This window comes from Megascapheus bottae, chromosome 5 (genome assembly GCF_031878675.1).
Source record: "Megascapheus bottae isolate mThoBot1 chromosome 5, mThoBot2.hap1, whole genome shotgun sequence".
Lineage (NCBI taxonomy): Eukaryota > Metazoa > Chordata > Mammalia > Rodentia > Geomyidae > Megascapheus > Megascapheus bottae.
Window position 1 is genome coordinate 48,359,615 of NC_143513.1, and position 19,579 is coordinate 48,379,193.

General features: G+C 37.9%; 1 protein-coding gene across 10 annotated transcripts in view; it reads left to right on the top strand.

Moving 5' to 3' along the window:
- The window catches only part of Cdk14 (cyclin dependent kinase 14), a 468,058-nt gene that overhangs the window by 431,494 nt on the left and 16,985 nt on the right, over positions 1-19,579 (top strand). For 9 of the 10 annotated variants that reach the window (XR_016535529.1, XR_016535528.1, XR_016535530.1 and 6 more), the window contains one exon: positions 768-956. The exons of the other annotated variant lie outside the window; for it this stretch is intronic. The gene's annotated coding sequence lies outside the window, so the exon portion shown is untranslated. Of the gene's footprint in view, positions 1-767; positions 957-19,579 lie in introns of those variants that run through there. 10 annotated transcript variants of the gene reach the window in all.

The window sequence follows — 19,579 nt, forward strand, 5'->3', positions numbered from 1 at the left end:
TTGGCTGTCTTTTTACTTCAGTTGGTATGTCTTTGTCTCTGCAGAAACTTTTTATTTTTAGGTAATCCCATTTGTCAAGTCTCTCTCCAACCTGTTGTGACCCTGAGTCTGTGTTCAGGAAGTTTTTGCCTGTGCCTTTGAGTTCCACTGTCTCTCCTACTCTATCATGTAGAAGTTTCAGAGTTTCAGGTCTAATATTGTAGTCTTTGGTCCATTTTGAGTTAACAATGTTTGTGCATGGTGACAGGCTGGGATCCATTTTTATTGATCTGCATGTGGTTTTCCAGTTTTCCCAGTACCAATAATTGAAGAGGCTGAAGAACAGAATGATTTTAATGAGAGAAGGAAAGAATTAAAACTGGAGAGTCGTTTGAGTTGTAGTTCACAGCTGAACTCAAGACAGGTATTAGACCAAACTGAAACTAGCAGCCTGGCACAGGAGATTCCCAGTGTGGCTTTCTGGTAGATTCTGCAGGATAATGTCATGGTATTCTCGGGCACTGGTAGCTCCAGCCAGAGATGAGGCTTCATCGAGGCATGATAACTAGTCCCAGGAGCTCTAGTGAGCTTCACAGGAACAAGGAATCACTATAATGTAATTGTTCTTCACAGAAAACATTGCTACCCAGTAAACATCCATACTTGTTTATTTTGTAATTTTATAAGCTTCATATCTGTATGCCATAACTTATTTATCATGTGATTGAGGGAAGTTTGCAAATTCACATATAATTCTAAAGATAAACTGTATTATTGTCTATCTCCAGAGCCACTGACTTCTGGGGATTACAGTCTGCTTGAGAGTGATACAGCCATGCAGAAACAACTCAGGAGAGCAGCAATGTGAAGAGTCACAGGCAGTCAGTGGCCACATTCGGACTTGAAAGGAAGGCTCACATCACCTTTACGATAAAACTTTAAAAATTAAATAAAAAGAAAGGCTCATGGTAAAAATAGCCCTTGGTGTGAATCTGAATGAGTCTGTTGGATTTTTGAAACTGTATGGAGGACAGATAAGAATTGAGGTGCTGTGCCGGGCGCATGGCCTAGAGTCAGAGTGCTTGCCTAGCACTCACAGCACTGGGTTCAATTTCTTAGTACCACCTACACAGAAAAAGCCGGAAGCGGTGCTATGATTCTAGTAGTAGAGCACTATCCTTGAGAAAGTTTAAGGACAGTAAGTACCCAGGCTCTAAGTTCAAAGACTACCACTTGTCCCCCCTCAAAAAAAAAAAGAATTGAGGTGCTTATCTGTACAGAATTAGTGCCAAGACAGCCAAAGATGCCTTGATGGCAGCACTGGCTAGCAAGTCGGTTTCTTAGAAAGAATTGATGTAATTATCTTCTTGTAGAGAGAATAAATTGTCTTCTTATAGAAATCAGGGGCATCTCTGTGTAATGTAGAATATTCTGAGGAAAATTTGATGGGCTGAGATTCCTGAAATGTAAAATATAGATTGCACAGAGCAGTGCATTTTTTCTGTAATTCCAGAGCAAAGTGACACATAACTCTAATTTGATTCTAGGTAACAGCACAAGCTATTCCCAGAAAAGGCTGATTCCCTAAAGGTCTTTAAAGTGAGGGTACAAACACCATGCTTTTACAATTAAGTCTTTACCTCTTCCTGAATTATACTACCTTGTTAATAAATCCTTACATTTACTGCTTCAAAATAATTAGAGGCAGAAAATAAAACCCAACTGATCCCAAACTAACTTTTAAAATCTAAGATATGGTTGCAAAACAAAGTGTTACTGAGTATTAAAGAATTATACCTACATGAGTTCTTCTTAGCATTCAGCACATAACTGAGACATAATGAATAAAATATTAGTCTTAGTTTTAGTTTTTCTGTTAATCAATAATTTCTATTAACAGTTCATAAAATGGCCTGTCAACATGAAATTTAAGTGAATTTTTATTTAACACTAAAATCATAAAATCTCCACAGAAGTTAGGAAAGCAAATTGACCATACTGCCTTTTCTATGCTTTTCTTGGTATATCAGATGTTCATTGTTTTGCAGAAACCATGAAAGAAAGGCACAAAAAATGAGAACAATCACTGTGTTCTTTGGTAGGCAAATGTATTAGTTTGGACTGGTATATTAGGAATCTCTTACTGGAAGACTCTACCAGCTGGAACATGACATTATATAAATTCTGACAGCTAAACTTCTTTGAGCACATCATCTCAGAGCAAGCCAATAAAAACAACCCAGCTTAAGTTTTCAAAAGGATTTGTTCAAATTCCAAAGTTGACCTTCCCCCCTCATTCAGTCACTCTATACATTCTTATTGACTCTTATAAGACACTGTACGAGATGTAAGTGTTCTCTTAAAACACGGGTTTCTTTAAAAGTGTATTCCTTGTATGAATTAATACTTTCTCATTTTCTTTTTATTAAATATTTCTTCCTTGGGTGCACCTTGTCATATAAGCCATGTGGAAAAAAAATGTTTTGTTTTGTGATACCTTTCATTTATCTCTCATGACAATGTAGAACTGAAAGAAGGAAGTGAGAGGTAGACTGACCAGGGAGTAGAAGCTTGGGAGTGTTTTCTGAAGGTTCCTCTTACAAAGGAAATGGATGAAATGAATGGGAGAAAGTTGCTGTGAGAAGTAGGCTGCTTGAATCAAACCCCAGCTTTAGACTTAGGGCCTGTAACCTGAGAATGTAAACGTATTCATTGATTTTTCGTCACTGGGGCAAAAAAAAAAATGCAAGCAAATCAACTTAAAAAGGAAAAGGTTTGTTTTAGCTCCTGATTTCAGAGGTTTCAGCCCATGGTAGACTGGCTGCATTGTTTGGGGGTCTAATGTAAAACAACATGGTAGGATAGGAAAGCAAATGTACTCATCCTCCTGCTAGCCAGGAAGCAACGAGAAAGCTGTAAGGTCAAGATACATTCTCAACGTGCACCCAGGGACACACGAGCCCGCTTCCCAGTAATACCATCAAATTATGAATTCATCCAATGAGAGCAGAGTCCGCAAATCTGTTCCCTTTCCCCAGACCCCTCAGCTGGCAACATCACCTTTACCACATGAGCCCTAACGTTACCTGCCTTCCAAATAAAGGATAGTAATAGTCAAATGGTGAGAATAGCTACATGCCGTCAAGCACATAGGAAGTAGTAGATAACCTTTATTCAATATTATTATAGATGTAGATCCTCTTGGAGAAAGGACATATAGACAGAGAACAAACTCAGTAGCATGATGTGGCCAACAGCATCCTAGAGTCCTTTTTCTATGAATTATTGAAGTCCCTAACCACACATAATACAAAGCTTGTGTGTAGAATACCGATAGTTAACATCACTATCTTCAAAAGAAAAATTTGTCCCTATATCCCTAAATTTAGCATCTATCTTTGTTCACACTGCTCCTAGAAGTAATGACAAGGATTCAGTCCCCTGACCAAGAAAATACGTAGTCAGACTTCATAATAAACATATTGTACAACTTTGTAGTAGATTAAAGCAAAAAAAAATTTAAAAGCCTTTTTGACAGAATATGATTATGTTATCCTCTGGGTCCTTAAAATTTCCCTTCTCATCTACTCTGTGTCTTGACTACTGTGTGTCTTATCTGTGTCTGGTAACCTGGAATGAAATGGTGCCAGGCAGTGTCTGGTCCTTCAAAAAGTAGTAAGAAGTATGATGAAGATACTGGTAATAGTGCAATGTGGTTCTAATAACAGGTAAAGAAATTTCAATGCAGGAACTTGAGTCCAAGGGAAAAATATCATTTTAATGACTGAATTAGTTTTATCCATATTTAATTATTTTTCCATATATTTTTGTTATAATTAATAGAAGGATTACATTATATTCACCAGTTGGAAGGTGCATTACTACACAAACATTAATACCCTTTCTCATGTCTTGGTCCCCATTCCCTCCCCCCACCCCGCCCGTCATCTTGTTTTCCCCATTCCCTATCTGATTTCAAATAACCAAATACGCATATATACAGTATATCAGATAACAAGGTGAAATACTGTAACAATATGAGATAACCAAGGGACAGCAAAAGAGATGAGAAATAAAACAGTACATTAAGGACAACAATCACTCATTATATGGCTTTTGTTTCTATATCCTGGAGGTCCTTCCATTTAGCATCATATTATATGGCCTTATGCATCTAGGTTTTGCTCTATTGTAAATCTCTGCTAGTAGAGCCCAAGGTTTCTACTGATTATGACAAATGAGGGAAACCATTGAGCCTGTGTTCCTTTGAGTCTGGCTTACTTCACTTAATATGATTTTTTTCTAAGTCTTTCCATTTCCTTACAAATGTTGCGATGTGGTTCTTTCTGATGGAAGCATAGAATTCCATTGTGTATAAATACCACATCTTATTGATCCAATAATCAACTGAGGGGCGTCTGGGTTGGTTCCATATCTTCAACTGCGTGTGAGTGTGTGTGTGTGTGTGTGTGTGTGTGTGTGTGTGTGTGTGTGTGTGTATGTATGTAGTCTTAGTTTCATCATTTAGAGATTATGAGGTGAATTAATACATCCTCCTCATGGGGAAGCTATAAGAATAGATTACTGGAAGTGAGGAATAATAATAAACATTATGTATATAGCAGAATCCTGGAAACACTGGGTCCAATAGTTAGAGAAAGGGTGAATAAATTATGCTACACCACATGATGTTTATAGACTTAACAAACTATTCCCTAATGTAAAAGTTATTATAGTCAACTCAAACCCAAAACTATGAGGAAGTGTTAACCTGGTGAAAATAGAAATAATTATAACAATGAAACTTTTACAATAGTTAGATCCTGTTTCTCTGTTTGTCTTGAACATAGCACTCATTAAATCCTCACACAGCAATCCAAAGAAGGTCTATTATTGTTATTCTGGTTTCACATGAGGCTACAAGAGGAAATAGTTAAGAGGCATATGCAGCTGGTAGGAAGCCAGTTCAAGAGTGGAGGACCTATGAGGTGCTGGAAGTCAGTGGATAAAAGATGGCTCCCAACCTGCTGAGATTTCCTGGAGAAATGTAGAAAGACTTAGCTGGATGACTGATGACTAAAATGCACCATTTTCACATTGCTAGCATAAGTGCAGCTGGGCCAAAGGACAAATGAAAACTGGCTGCACAATTATTGGTATCTGAGATATCAGTACTGAGCAGCGAGCAGTGGTATCTGCTCACTGCAAATCTCAATATTGGTGGCAGATGATTCGGCACACCCCATATTTCATCACAGACCAATTTCTGCTTGCCTGTTCTACACTGCCCGCCTTTATTGAACACAAACTGTGACGTACCCAAGGAATCCAAGATAAATTTGTAAAACATCATGTCAGGTCCTTTCTAGTCACAGTGTCCCCTGGTGATTCAATGTTGGGGTTTAAAAAATAGAATAGAAAAGAGAAGAGGAAGCAGACACCAAGTTGCCACAGACTCATGTAGAGTGAAGGAGATATTTTTGTTTAAAAGACAGACAGCTGAGAAACAGTTATTTGATCCCTGCTGCTTGAGGGACAGTGGGGGAAGAAAGGTATTTTTGTGATCACTCTTCAGCGTTCTCTATGCTGCTTGGTTCACACAGTCACAACAAAAGACCATGCTCTAATAATACATTGCAAACAACCACAGATCTGTTACAAGCATTAAGCACAGTTGTAACTAGCATTCAGCTTCTTTTTGATTACTTCCAGGCCTGTGACATTTAGATTGCTACACATTTTTTCCAACCTCAGACGACTCACAGTCAGTAACATACATCTAATAATCATGTGCAGACATAGAAATGGTGAGGAATCGGTATCATTTGTCTGTCTTTCATCACCTATAGGGTGGTAGTAGAGTGAACAAGCACCCTTATTAGGAGTCCAAACACATGGGTTTGGGTCTAAATTTAACCTTGTCACCAACTGACTTTGACCTTGAACATGTCACTTAATCTCTATGAGCCCTCTAATTCCTTGCTGTGAAATGAGAATAGTTTGGGGTTGCCAGCACCCTCTCAACTCCAGTACTGTATGCTAAATCATCAGTGAGTAGTCCTGGCCATAACCATTCAAACAATGCAGTGTTCATCAGATTCAGAGGTATAAAACCAAAAAATGGACATCCAGATGCTTTGAATGTTTCCCCATCAACCAGATCTGTTTCTAGTAGGTCTTTCTGCAACTGAATCACACATAACTTTTCTGAAAGGAAAGTGAGAGTGCTAACTTGCATTTGAATATTTTAAATGTCAAATTCATCTGGCTTGTATTCACCTATGAGTTAATTTCCAACATTAACACTATCAAAATGTGTCTCTTCAGCATTATTTAGAGATATAATATGAGGCTTATTTTTATCTTGCCTATCTTTCCCACTCTAAATTTTATTTGACTGCTGCATATTTTAAACTTACAAGTCTGTAAGCTTTGCTAGAAAAATGCAAACTTTTTTGGTAGATGAATGTGAGAGAGCCCTTTTCAGTGTTTCTTTTTCCTGGTACCTGTGGGGATCCTTCACTGTTACCTACAAAAAGCTCCAGAAAACCAAGAAACACAATTGGACTACTTGCCAGATGCCTCTTTCCCTAATACTAACAGACTTTTGTATAGAAGGTCTCATGAACAGAGACTTCAAGGTATATCTGGGTTTCTATATATTTTTTACTAAAGTCTAACAAACTCATGTAGTCATGCCTTGAAACAGGACGTGTATTTGGTACTTTGAGCCTGCTGTCCTTACAGGCTGTGTGTGTCTTTTGGGAAGGCCCAAATATCATCCCAGCAGACCTGACCTAGTTTGGCATAAATACCACCATTGAGGAGCAACTGACTTCAGAACTAATAAGTTATAAATAAACTGGATGGCCGTATGAAGAGAGGAAGCTCGAAGTGCCTTTTAATTAATTTTTAAAGGCAATGCAGCAGCCTATCGCTGACCTACTGATGCAAAAATTAAAATCCGTGAAATGAAATTATTTTGTAGAAGGCAGTTATATTATTGCCATTTTTCAAAGTTAGAAAAATGTATTTAACATAATGAAGTGCGGTAAGAGAGGGAAATAAAAAGCACCCCATTAAGAAAGAAAAAAATAAATTACTTCTTTTCTGGCTACATGATCTTGTACTTGAAAAACCCTTGAAGCCTTCACCAAAAAATCTGTTAGAACGAGTAAGCAAATTCAGTAAAGTTGCATGATACAAAAACAGCATACAAAAATAGTAGTGTTACCATGTACTAACAACAAAGAATATAAAAGGAAGTTAATAAAACAGTCTCATATACAGTAGCAACAAAGATTTTAAGTAGGTTAGCAAAGTGTAAATATAATGAAAGAAGTAAAAGGCTTGTTTTGAAAACTATACAACACTGATGTAAGAAATAGAATAAAACCAAAATGAATGAAAAGATATTCTGTGCTCGTGATTGGTAGAATTAGTATTGTGAAAATGTACATACAACCCAAGTATCCTCAGAATCAGTATAATCCCTGTCAAAACTCTAATGTCCTTTTTTTTAAGTTCAGTGGGAAAGTGAGTACTTAAATTCATGTAGAACCATAAAAGCCCCCCAAAAGTTAAAGCACTCGAGCAAAAAAGAACAAAGCTAAGACATCACATGTTCAAAATATATTAAAAGTGACTATAATCAAAATGTATTATTGACATTAAAAATAACTGAGTGAACAATAAAACAGGATGAGAAAAATAACAACTGCATGTGCTTATCTCAATTGATTTTTCACAAAAGCATCAATTACACAGAATGGGAAGACGTGTGTCTTCAACAGATGATATTGGTAAAACTAGTAAAATATAGAAAGTAAAACTCTCACTGAATTCAAAAATCAACTCAAAACTGATTAAAAACTTAAATTCAAATGTAAGTTCTAAAACTATATAAAGACTAGAAAAAAACACCAGAAATGCTGTAAAACTGGTCTAGACAGTATTTTCCTAATGAACCTAAAAGCACAGACAACAAAAGCAAAAATAAGCAAATGCTGTTAGATTAAATTTAGAAGATTCTGCGCAGCAAAGGAAGCAATTAAAGTGAGGAGACAACCAACAGAATGCAATAAAATGTTTTCAAACCACACATCTGTTATGGATTAATATCTACAATACATAGGAACCTAAGCAATTCAATAGCAAGAAAACAAATAGCTTACTTTATCAAAAGACATTTTCAAGCGAAAAAAAAAAGTTACACATGACAGGCTAGGAGCGTAGCCTAGTGGCAGAGTGCTTATCTAGCACACATAGAGCCCTGGGTTCGATTCCTTGCTACCACATACACAGAAAAAGCCCCAAATGGTGTTGTGGCTCAAGTGGCCTTAAGCAAAAAATGTCCAAGGACAGTGCCCAGGCCTTGAGTTCAAGCCCCAGGACTGGACAAAAAAAAATTACACATGGCCAGTAAATACATTTTAAAAGAAAGTTTAGCATCACTCATCAACAGAAAAACACACATTAAAACCATGAGACCTCACCCCACATCTGACTTCTATCAGAAAGATGAATGACTAGTGTTAGAAGGGATATTTTTGAAAAAGAAGGCTACTACCTTGTTAGATAAATATAGTGAAGAGACCTCAAAAATAAAATAAAAAAGCTCAAACTAGAGCTACCATATAACCCACTAGTCCTGTTTTAAGGTTTTCATCCAAAGAACAGAAATTAATATGACAGAGTTATTTACACTCTTATATTTGTTGTAGAACTATTCAAAACAGCCAAGATATGGAACCAACCTAATTGTTCATCAGGTGATGAATGGGTCAAGAAAAAGTGGTATATTTGTATAGCCTCAAAAGGGAAAAAGTTTTTAATGAAAAAATGAATAAATCTGGAGGACAGCATCATAAGTGAAATAAGCAAATACAGGAAGACAAATACTACGTGATCTCATTTATATGTAGAATCTAATAAAAAAAAAAAAACCTGAAGTCATTGAAGTAGGAAGTCGACAGAGGTTTCCTGAGGCTGAGTGGGAATTGAGGAATGAGGCGGGTGGAAATGGGGCCTGGAGAAAGCAGGAACAGGCTTTGAGATCTGTTGCATAGCAGGGTGGCTATTATCAATAGTGTATTACATGTTTCAGAATAACTAAGAAAATGAGTTTCAAAATGTTTCACCATGAAAACAATAGGTAAATGAGGTGATGGAGTCTATTAATTAGCTTGAGATTTCATCATGCTACAGTGATTACAAATAGCAAATTGTACTGTACCCTGCAAATGTCCACAATTATTTTTGGATCAAAAATAACATCAGTAATAAAAATGTCCCAAAACTAAAATTTAGTATCTAGTCCTCAAATTAAAAATATGTGAAAAAAATTAAGCCCTGTCATAGGAACATAATGGAGAGCCTAACATTTTTCTTTCAGATGCCGATCAAGTCCAGTAGCACATTGCTGAGGTGTCTTAGCTTCCAAGTCAGTTGACATATTTGCTTTTTATTCATAAAGTCAGACAGAGTAAGCATGAATGTTTGTGCAAATGCATCTCCATTTCAGTTTTTGTTATTCATAGAGTTTATGCATGGTCCTCTCTGACCATTCTCAACCAACACAATTCAATCTGTGTCTGACTTGATCACTATGAAAATTTTGAGAGCTGGCAGCTTCTGCTCTGGGCCTGCTGAGGAAGCTCATTACAGAATCAATCACCAGTGCAAGTCATGCACAGGGCTAGGACAGAGAACCAGGGGCTCACTTCACTCGAGGATATTATCCTAAAAAGGAGGAATATTTTTCACCTCTTGCTCATGTAAGCTGAATTTTTGAGAAGTAACTGTAAAAGATGGGACTGGGAATTATAATTGGGTCTTTGATATAGTCATATTTCACTGTCTTCTGATTTTTTTATTTTAAATCCTACCCTAAAAAGTCAGTGAATACAAAGACATTCTGCATTTATTGAAGGGAGAGTCACACCACGGCTCTATTCATCTCTATCTATAACCTATATGTATTCAGTCTCCTCTGTCACCCAATAACAGACAAAATGAAATTCAATTCTAAGAAATTCTTTGCCGTCTTTTAAAGTTCTTCTTCAAGGACTTATTTCCAAACACTGATGAAAAACATTTCTAATTTTAGAAAAACAAACACCCAGTGTCACTTCTGCATTCAGAGTAGCAAATGTTAAGTCAAGATGCTGGACACCTGGAGGAATGTAGGTGAGCTCCCATAAGGCATCTTTTTAGCCCCCTTCCCGGGGAGTGTCAAAGCAGAAGCCACAGCTACACTCACACAAAAATAACTCCCCAGCTGATGCGGCACCGTGCACAGGGCCATGGCTCCAAAGCCAATTCCATCCTTGTGCCATGATGTCTGTCTCAGCTATTTGCTGGGTTACTGACTAGGTCTCAACCTGGTATCACAACTCGAGATTCCAGATATGCCTAATGGATGCTCTGATGTTCCCCTCAGATAATAAATACACTATCTCCAGACCCTCCTGATCCCAAGAGGGGCTATGAGGTTGTAAGAGCCATAGTCACAGGAATGGGGGGGGGGTTTGAACCTAGGTCAACCACTTGGTGGCTGTAAATTCACTTAATCTGTAGGAACATAATAGTCCCATCTTTTAAAAAATGGGGAAAATAGTATATACCCCTAGGGTATAATACAAAATTTGTTTTGTAAAAATAGTTAGTTGGTTGATTCACATGTTATAAGATTCGGGAATGTAACCAAAAAGGAAATTTTAAGGCAAAATCTTGTGCTTAATAAGAAGGCAATTTAGCACAAAAGCTAAATATAAGCTATGTATATAGTTAGACACATTAACTTTTCTTTCTTTTCTTTTCCTTTCTTTCTTTCTTTCTTTCTTTCTTTCTTTCTTTCTTTCTTTCTTTCTTTCTTTCTTTCTTTCTTTTTCTTTCTTTCTTTTTTTTGCCAGTCCTAAGACTTGCCTGGATGCTATTCCTGAATAACTTTTTCTTTCTTTTTTGTTGTACTTAATAGAAGGGTTACATTATATTCACCAGCTAGAAGATGCATTTCTTCACAAACATTGATACCCCTTCTCATGTTTTGTCCCCATTTCCTTCCCCCACCCTCCTCATCTTGTTTCCCCCCCTTCCCTATCCTATTTCAAATAAACAAATAAACATATATCTACCATGTACCAGATAGTAAGGTAAGATACTGGATCCTGAATGACTTTTGCTCAAGACTAGCAGTCTACCACTTGAGCCACAGAACCACTTATAGCTGTTTCTGTGATTTAATTGAAAATAAGAGTCTCACAGATTTTCCTACCCAGGCTGGCTTTGAACTGCGATCTGCAAATCTCAGCCTCCTGAGTAGCTAGGATAAGAGGCGCAAGCCACCAGTAAGTGCCCAGCTTAAATTAATTTTTATAAAGTAGTTAAACAGTGCTAGGCACATAGACATTGTTGTGTTAGTGCTATTATTGTTAGTATACATTCAGGTATGTAGCTATCATAGTCAATGATCACCTTGCATAAGAAATGATAAAAATTAAATCAAAATACAGAACAGAGTTTTAAGACTTTTTAAAAGTGTACTTGTCAGGCAAGGTGTTATTCACCTTATATGTTTTCTTATTATGATTTGGGGGAACATTTGTTTTTCCTCTATTAAAAAAAGAAGTCAAACAGTAATTCTTGAAAGGGCAAATATTTCCAATTTTTTGTATGTAGAATTGCATGAATTTTTTGTACGTAGAATTGGTCTTCCACATAGCCCGGGCTATAGTTGTAGACTACTACACCCAGCTTATTGATTAAAATGGGAATTTCACTAAATTTTTTGCCCATGCTAGCCTAGGACCACACTCCACCTGCTTTCACTTCCTTTATAGCTGAGATCAAGAAGTATATCATCACATACCTAGCTCACTGGTTGAAATGAAATCTTCCAAACCTTTTGCCTGAGCCAGTCTCAAACCATGATATTCTGTGTTGACTTTGCGACTAGCTGGGATTACAGGCATAAACTGTCAACACTTAACATTGTATCATCATACTTCATTCTTTTCAGCCTTTCAAATACCCTTTCTTGTTGAAGAATTCTTTTTTGAATTTACTAGTTCAGAAGTAGAAATGACAGATATTATTAATATTTTATAACCAGTGGCATTGGTGTTCTGTAAAAACTGAGGTAAAATAACCATCCATGGCTCATAGAACCTTGAGCAGGCCCTTTTCCTTTCTGCGGGACTGGGTCATGGGCCTTCCTGCTCTGTCACAAGTCTGTAGGTCAGTCATTTGCAGAAACTGAACAAAACCCGCAGCCTTGCATGTTTCCCATAGGCCCTTATTGTGCCCCGATCTTCATTCATTCATTCATTCAAAGACAAGCGGAATTCAGTGTTCAGCTGTGGTCTGCCACACACATGTCTACTTTCCTTACGTTTTCTTTGAACAGAGCACAGTAAAATCCATTGTACAGCTCACTGGCGTGATAGTGCTTTGATAGACACTGAGTGACCTAATGTACACACTCCAGTGTACTCTAATCTGTGGTCTCCCAGCTCCCACTCTGCAGGAATTCTGAGATGTTGATGGAACCCCGTGATTTAACAGAGCAGCCAGGCTGCCCTTTCACCCCTCACACTGGTTCTGACAGCTGCCTGCCATGTGTAGAGAAAACCTCACAGGCAGAAGCCCTGCCGCCAAGGAGAGGTCCCTGGGTAAACATACAAGCACCATCATGCTACTACTTTCAAATGAAATTGTTGCTTTGTTTTTTATCTAAATCTCCAGTGGGGACATTTTACAGTTAAAAGTCTGAAAGCACCCCAAATTGTGCCAACCACCCTCTCCCTTTAAAAATAAACTCACAGCCAGTAAGCCTGCTACAGCTACTCATTGGAGTTTCTGTTTAATCTCCCACAGATTAATAAACCCGTTTACCAACATCTCAGTGTTTCTGCTCTGAAACAACAGAGTTGGCTAGCAGTGGTGCTCGGCCTCTCTTGGGCTAGTCAGGAAACTCCATCTGAGTTTGAGCTTTCAGTTTAATCCATATTGCCTTCTTACTCTTATCAGGATATTCTTCAGGTAGGAAAGAATGGAAGGAAGCTTTTGGTATGACTGCTGTCCTAAATATAAAGTTGGTTCAAAAAAAAAAAATCCCTCCTTAGCCGGAATAGCATTGTGCTTTATAATTCATTCTTTTCACATACAGTACCCTGCGTTATCATGGCTAATGTTCTCCTGCCGAGCTGCCGTCATCTTTTGTGGAGCTGTCAGGGTATTAAATTGATGCACCTTCCACATTTGGATAGAGGTCATTATCCTGTCGCCTGGCTGCATTGCCTCTGCTGAGCAGGTTAACTGCTTGAGGTCTTTCATCTACATAAATGTTTCGCCAGCACGGTGGCTGGATGGTGACATGAGCTGGTCCTGGGAGGTGGGATGGGGGCCACTTTGAGAAGATGTTTGCCGTGCACTCACATGGCCAGAAAGGGCCTGAGGCCTAAAAATAATAATAAGTGCTCGCATTAACATTATTTCTCCTCAAGATACTCTTGGGACTCTTTCTGAGAAATACACACTAAGTGGTAATTTTATAGAGAAAGAGATAAATTTATTTTTTAAGTATTTTTTATGTCAGTATCATGAAGGGCTTTACTCTGTTTGTAGGAATCTACCCTTCAGAAATAAATCACTGTATCTGTAGGGGTCATAGTGATTGGATAACATACACATTGCAAGTTTTCTAATACTGAGAGTGTTACTAAAAAAAACACAGATTTGGATACTTTTGATACTATTCTCTAGACACATGGATTTGAAAAGTGATGAGATATAATTCATTTAACCTCAGTAAAGAAGAAATGAACTTATTAGTGAAGTCAAAGGGAAAATCATTTAAAATGATTTTATTAAGCCAAGTAATTTTTATGACAATTGGTCTTTAATTCTGTCTTCAACCTAATTGTTAAATGATTTTACAATTGAAGCTACATTACCTCTCTATTTTCATAGACAGTGTTGTCATAGGAGAAGATGCTTTCAGAAATTAATAAGAAATGTTTTAACCTTGGGGGAAAGGCCATTAGACAATGCAACATGTTATTTATTTTGGTCCAGCACAGATAATCGACGCAGTGCGCTCACCTACTCATCACTCAGGAGCAGTCGTAAATTCTGTAACCCTTACTTGGTTTAATAATGAGACAAAATCCCATGTATGATGTTAGCAGTCTTGCTACAGTGTATTGTTATCATTGTTATTGTTATTAGTCTCTTACTGTGCCTGATTTAAAAATTAACAATCACAGATATGTATATATAGGACCAAAGGTCATACACATAGATTTGTTCCTATTTCAGGTTTCAGGCATTCACTGGGGATTTTGGAATTCATCCTCACAGATAAAGGGAACTACTATAATTGGGATAAAATTATAATACGAAAATGCATTTAAAAGTGTAGGTTTCTTATGTGAAAACCATGTACATTGTTATCCATAGCGGTTTAAATTTATCTAGTGGCTAAATTTCCATGACATTTGATATTTAAATTTTCTGGCAAACAATATGAGTAATAATATTAAAATATAACAGTTTTAATGCTCTAAGTAAATAACTTTTAAATGTTTTTAATACTCTTAAATAAATAACTTTTGTGCGTACATAAGTTTTAGTTTACATGAATGCAAAAATAAGCACATCCTGAATGTCCAAACTCCATGTTTTAGTAGAAGGAGAGCCATGTGGACTCTAGTATAGTCTAGTATGACTTAGAGCGCACAAATTAACATTGCTAACTATTAATTCTCCTCTGTAGAAGAGATAGTAGAAGTTTTCTGTGTATAAAAATGTCTGTGCTTCTTAATGTTATAAAATTTCTACAAGTTGAAGAGTAATTTACATATTTTAAAAATTGAGGGTGACAGATCAAAGCATATTCCATTAGACACATTTTAAAGATTGATGTAAAATTCCTTACTTTTAAATGTCAATATTTTTAACAAGCAAAACATTAAAGTCACTACTATTTAAATTTCTGATTAAAATCATAATTCTATTTCACTTAATAGTATACAGCAGGTTTGGTAAAAACAAGCGGAACCTTTTAACAAAAGCAAATACAGAATAGCCAAGCAAAAAAGGGCAAGGACTATTGGAGGTACCAGTCCCAGAAATTCTGATCAAATGTGTGAAATATTCTTCTCCTGATATTTTACTGCTATAGTTTACAAAGCCAGGGTTTTTTTTTTTTTCCTGTTAAAACCAAACTGTATTTCCAAAGTCTGCTCAGTGACCACCCAGTATACAGGCCTTCTCTAAGTCTCTGGAGCTGGGCCTGAGCCAGCAGCCTGGCCAACCTCAAGTCATAGAGAATCCACTGGATTTCCATGGAAACATCCTCCTCCGGCTTTGATCCCTGTCTTGCTGCTTGTCCAGCAAGAAGGGAGCTGGGTCCAGAGATTGGTGTTCATTTGAGAATTAGACAGTCAGCTCTCCTTAGATGTACAGATTTCTGTTCTTGATTTTTCTTTTCCTTTCACTCAAATGTAAGAAGCTTGTGGACCTTAGTGTGCTAAGAAAATTCTTTCTAATGGCTCCACAAGTTTCAGATTCTCCTTGTTAACTGAGATGTGAAATCATAACTGCATGGTGAATGCAATTAGAGCTACCTCATGAAAGCTACTCAGGAAAGGTGCTTTTGCTAGATACCTAAGATGAAAAATCCACTATATATTCATATCACTCTTGTTTTCAAATTTACTTATTAGTCATGAAGAAAATTTTACATAATATAACAGCTCATGATATAACCATCACTTAATATTTAACAGCATACTGAATTATACTCTTTCCCTATCACTGAATGAAGCATGTTGCAAAAGCTATATAGAGTACAAATCCAGATTTGCAATGAAAATATACACAAATATGTATAGAAAATACACACAAATATTAAAAATATATAAGTAAAATGTTAGCAATGGCTGTTTCAGTCATATTATAAGTGAGTAGAATTGTCTCTTCTCTCATATCTTTTATGATTGAGATCCCTTTGGTAAGAAGGACAAAGCAAAAGTTATTATTTTAACTGGAAGAAATCGAACATTAGATGTTATATAACTAACAATAAGTGAGGGTCTACATGAGCCATCAAGAGGAAAGCTGTGAAGGCACCACAGACGGGTACTTGCTTACCTGGATTTGGAGGAGAAAAAAAACAAGGAATACTTAAGTAGGCCAGAGATGAAAAATAATATTTTGGAGCCTGGAGTTTGGCTTAGTGGTAGAGTGCTTGACTAGCATGTACGAAGACCTGGTTTGATTCCTTGGTACCCCGTACTTCGAAAAAAGCCAGAAGTGGTGCTGTGTGGCTCAAGTTCTAGCCTTGAGAAAGCCCAAGGACAGTGCTCAGGCCTTGAGCTCAAGCTCCGGGATGAGCAAAAAAAAAAAAAGTGTTTTACATTTTTTTTAATATAGAAAAATACAAAATCCACTATGTCACTTCTACTATTAACAACTCCTAATCATTCCTTTTCTCCTTGATCTCCACCCACCCTTCCCTTCCTATCCAGATTGTTTAATAGCAAATACAAGTCAACGTTGCTCACTCACTAGCTAAATATTTCAATACATATTTTTTAAGTGCTTAAACAATTTTATTGTCAGTTGTGGGGCTTGAACTCAAGGCCCGGGTATTAGTTCTGAGCGCTTCTGCTCAAGGCTAGCACTCTACTGCTTTGAACTACAAGGCCACTTCCAGTTGTTTTTGAGTGGTTAATTAGAGCTAAGAATTCTAGCACTCTGAACCATAGCTCCACTTGAGGAGAAAAGTCTCATGGACTTTTCTGACTGGGCTGGTTTCAAAACACAATTTTTACATCGCAGCCTTCTGGGTAACTATGTGTGTGTGGCAGGGCAGCGGGGACGTGGGGTTGGAGAGAGGGATCACCTAGCCAGTGCTTAACTTTTTTTTTTTTTACTATTCTTTCACTACTTTCATTCTTTTTTAAAAAATTGTGATTGTGGAGTTGAGGGGTTGTTTGTGAGTTGATTGTGCTGAGGGGTTACAGTTACATGAATCAGGTAATAAGTAATGAGCTCCATTCTTTTGGACCCATGTCTCCCTTTCCATCACTCTCTCCCAGTCTTTCCCTCCCATCCCCACCCACAAGATGCTCACCAGTTCATTTTCCTCAGTGTTTCAAAAAGGAAAAGAGCTGTATTACTAGGTACTGGTGGCTCATTTCTACAATCTGCTAGTCAGGAAGCTGAGATCTAAGGATTGCAATTCAACATCAGCTCAGGCAGAAAAGTCTGTGAAAGTCTTATTTGCAATTAACTAGCAAAACTCAAGAACTCAAGAAGTGGTGATGTGGCTCACACAGTAAAATGCCAGCCTTGAAGGAAAAAGCCAAGTGAGAGCCCAGGCTCCTGAGTTCAAGTCCCAGAAAACACACACACACACACACACACACACACACACACACACACACACACGGCATCTAAGTAGAATATCCAGAGATTCAATGTTTATTAGCATCTCAACCAGCTCCTATTTACTAGTAGATGTAGAAGAATATATGTTGTACTATAGAGGGACAGAAGTATGTGATCGTTACCCTAGCTGAGGCAGGGCTCTGCAGGGCATCTCCATTTTCATGCAACAGATGTAAACAGCAACTCTGCAATTCACACTGCAATCACTCAGTGCTTAATTGATTTCTAAAGAAATTAAACAAGTTACAAGATAGAGGATTCAAAGCTAAAAAAAAAAACAGAACGGAAGAAAGGGCTAAGAAAAAAATCCTTGTATCGCAAGAATAAGCATAGCTTGTTGACTGAAAGTCTCAGGATGAGGTGGTGCATAGTGGGAAGGAGAATCGAAAACAGCACTGGGTGACAGGCACACCTTACTACACAGCTTTGCCCTCCTCATTCCTGGTCCCTCCAGAATCCTCCCTGATGCCCTGGTACCACATTTCTCTTCATTTCCTAGCAGCCTCCACACCTGTCCATCTTTGGTTCCAACAATCTTCCTTTTACCTTCCCACACTCATATTTCTATAAAGGTTCTCCATGCTTGGCCACACAGCAAGAGTGTTGCCCATGGTTTCCCGTCCTCTCTAATTCTCCCCTCTCCGGAATGGTGACACATAAGTGTTCTACAGTACTTTTGCATTATATCATGCCAGTCTATTCCCAGAGGGCTGAAGGGACCCACATTTCTTCCCACCTCAGGCCTGGAGTCCTTATTGGAATAGCAATACCTCATACAGTCCGAATCAATCCAATGAGAATCTGCCCCCAAGGTCGTGCTCTCTATGCTGCCTCTATTTTTCTCCCCAACAATGTATTAAACACCTGCCATAGCCCTTCTCTGGATATTCAGTAGATCTGAAGGTGGAAATGTATGAGGAAACATGAGAATAAGTTAGGACTGTAGCATTGTTTGTACACTGTGCTAAGTGCAAAGAAAAGAGCAACTCTGGAGTGTCCCTGAGGAGATCTAAGCAGGTCAAGGTGGTGGGCCAATCGTTTCACCCAGGGGACCAAGCATTTGTCCACAATGCATTCAGGTTACAGCAAAGGATGGGAATGTTGAAAGACAAAGGCTGTGTGACTAGCTAGTCAAAGGCAAGAAGAACGAGAGTCTGAATGGAAGCATGTGAGGTCCAGTGTGAGAATCTTAAAGCCATACTGAGAATGATATTAGAATGTAGGTGGTTCATCTTTATTAAATGGTGGACATTTGGTTTATAGGTAGTGGACTTCTGAAATAAATGATTTTGTTAGGTTAAGAAAACCAACATCAGATTGAGAAGGGATTCTGCTGTCAGAAACCTGGACTTGATCCTCTATAGAGTTATTGGTAGGAGCCTCAGAACGGAGACTTGACAAACAGTGGGGTTGTAGCAGGTCATGGGTGTTTCTGAGTAAGTGACAGCTACTGACTCTTCCTGTCACAAAGCCTAAAGAAGAGCTGCAGTAACCTGGGAGAAAAAGACAGCCTTTTCTAAGTCTCGTGCGGGCATATATGTCCTACTGGTGGTAGCTACAGTTGTCTTCTGTGTTTTAGGGAAAGGATTCTAGCAATAGTTGCTTCTTTGTACAATTCAGTTGATGTTTGCAGAGTACCTTCTGTGACTCAGGCATCCTATGGTAAATAAGACAGATATATGGCTGTCTTAAAAGTCCAAGGAAAATAAATGATGGTATTAGAAATGCAATCCTAACTGCTTAGGAGGCTGAGATCTAGGGATTGTAGTTCAAAGCTAGCAGAAAAATCCATGTGATTCTTATCTCCAATTATCCACCAAACAGCCAGAAGCTTTTTCGGTGGCTCAAGTAGTAAAGTACTGGCCTTGATCGGGTCTATTCCCAGGCCAAGTTTGAGCCCTAGAACCAGCACCAAAATAAGAAAATGAGAAAACGAAAGAAGACTGTTATCTTTTCTCTGTCCAATTCTGCCTACCCTGAAAAACCCAGCTCTGTTCCAGCCATCTTCCCCTGTCTGGTTTCTGGCCCCGACTGAACCTCTTCTGCAAACCTTCTAGTTTAGAAACTTAAAAATTATTCTCATTATAGAAGAAATTCATATCCAGTATGTAAACCCAAAACCGACAGAAGCACATAACATAGA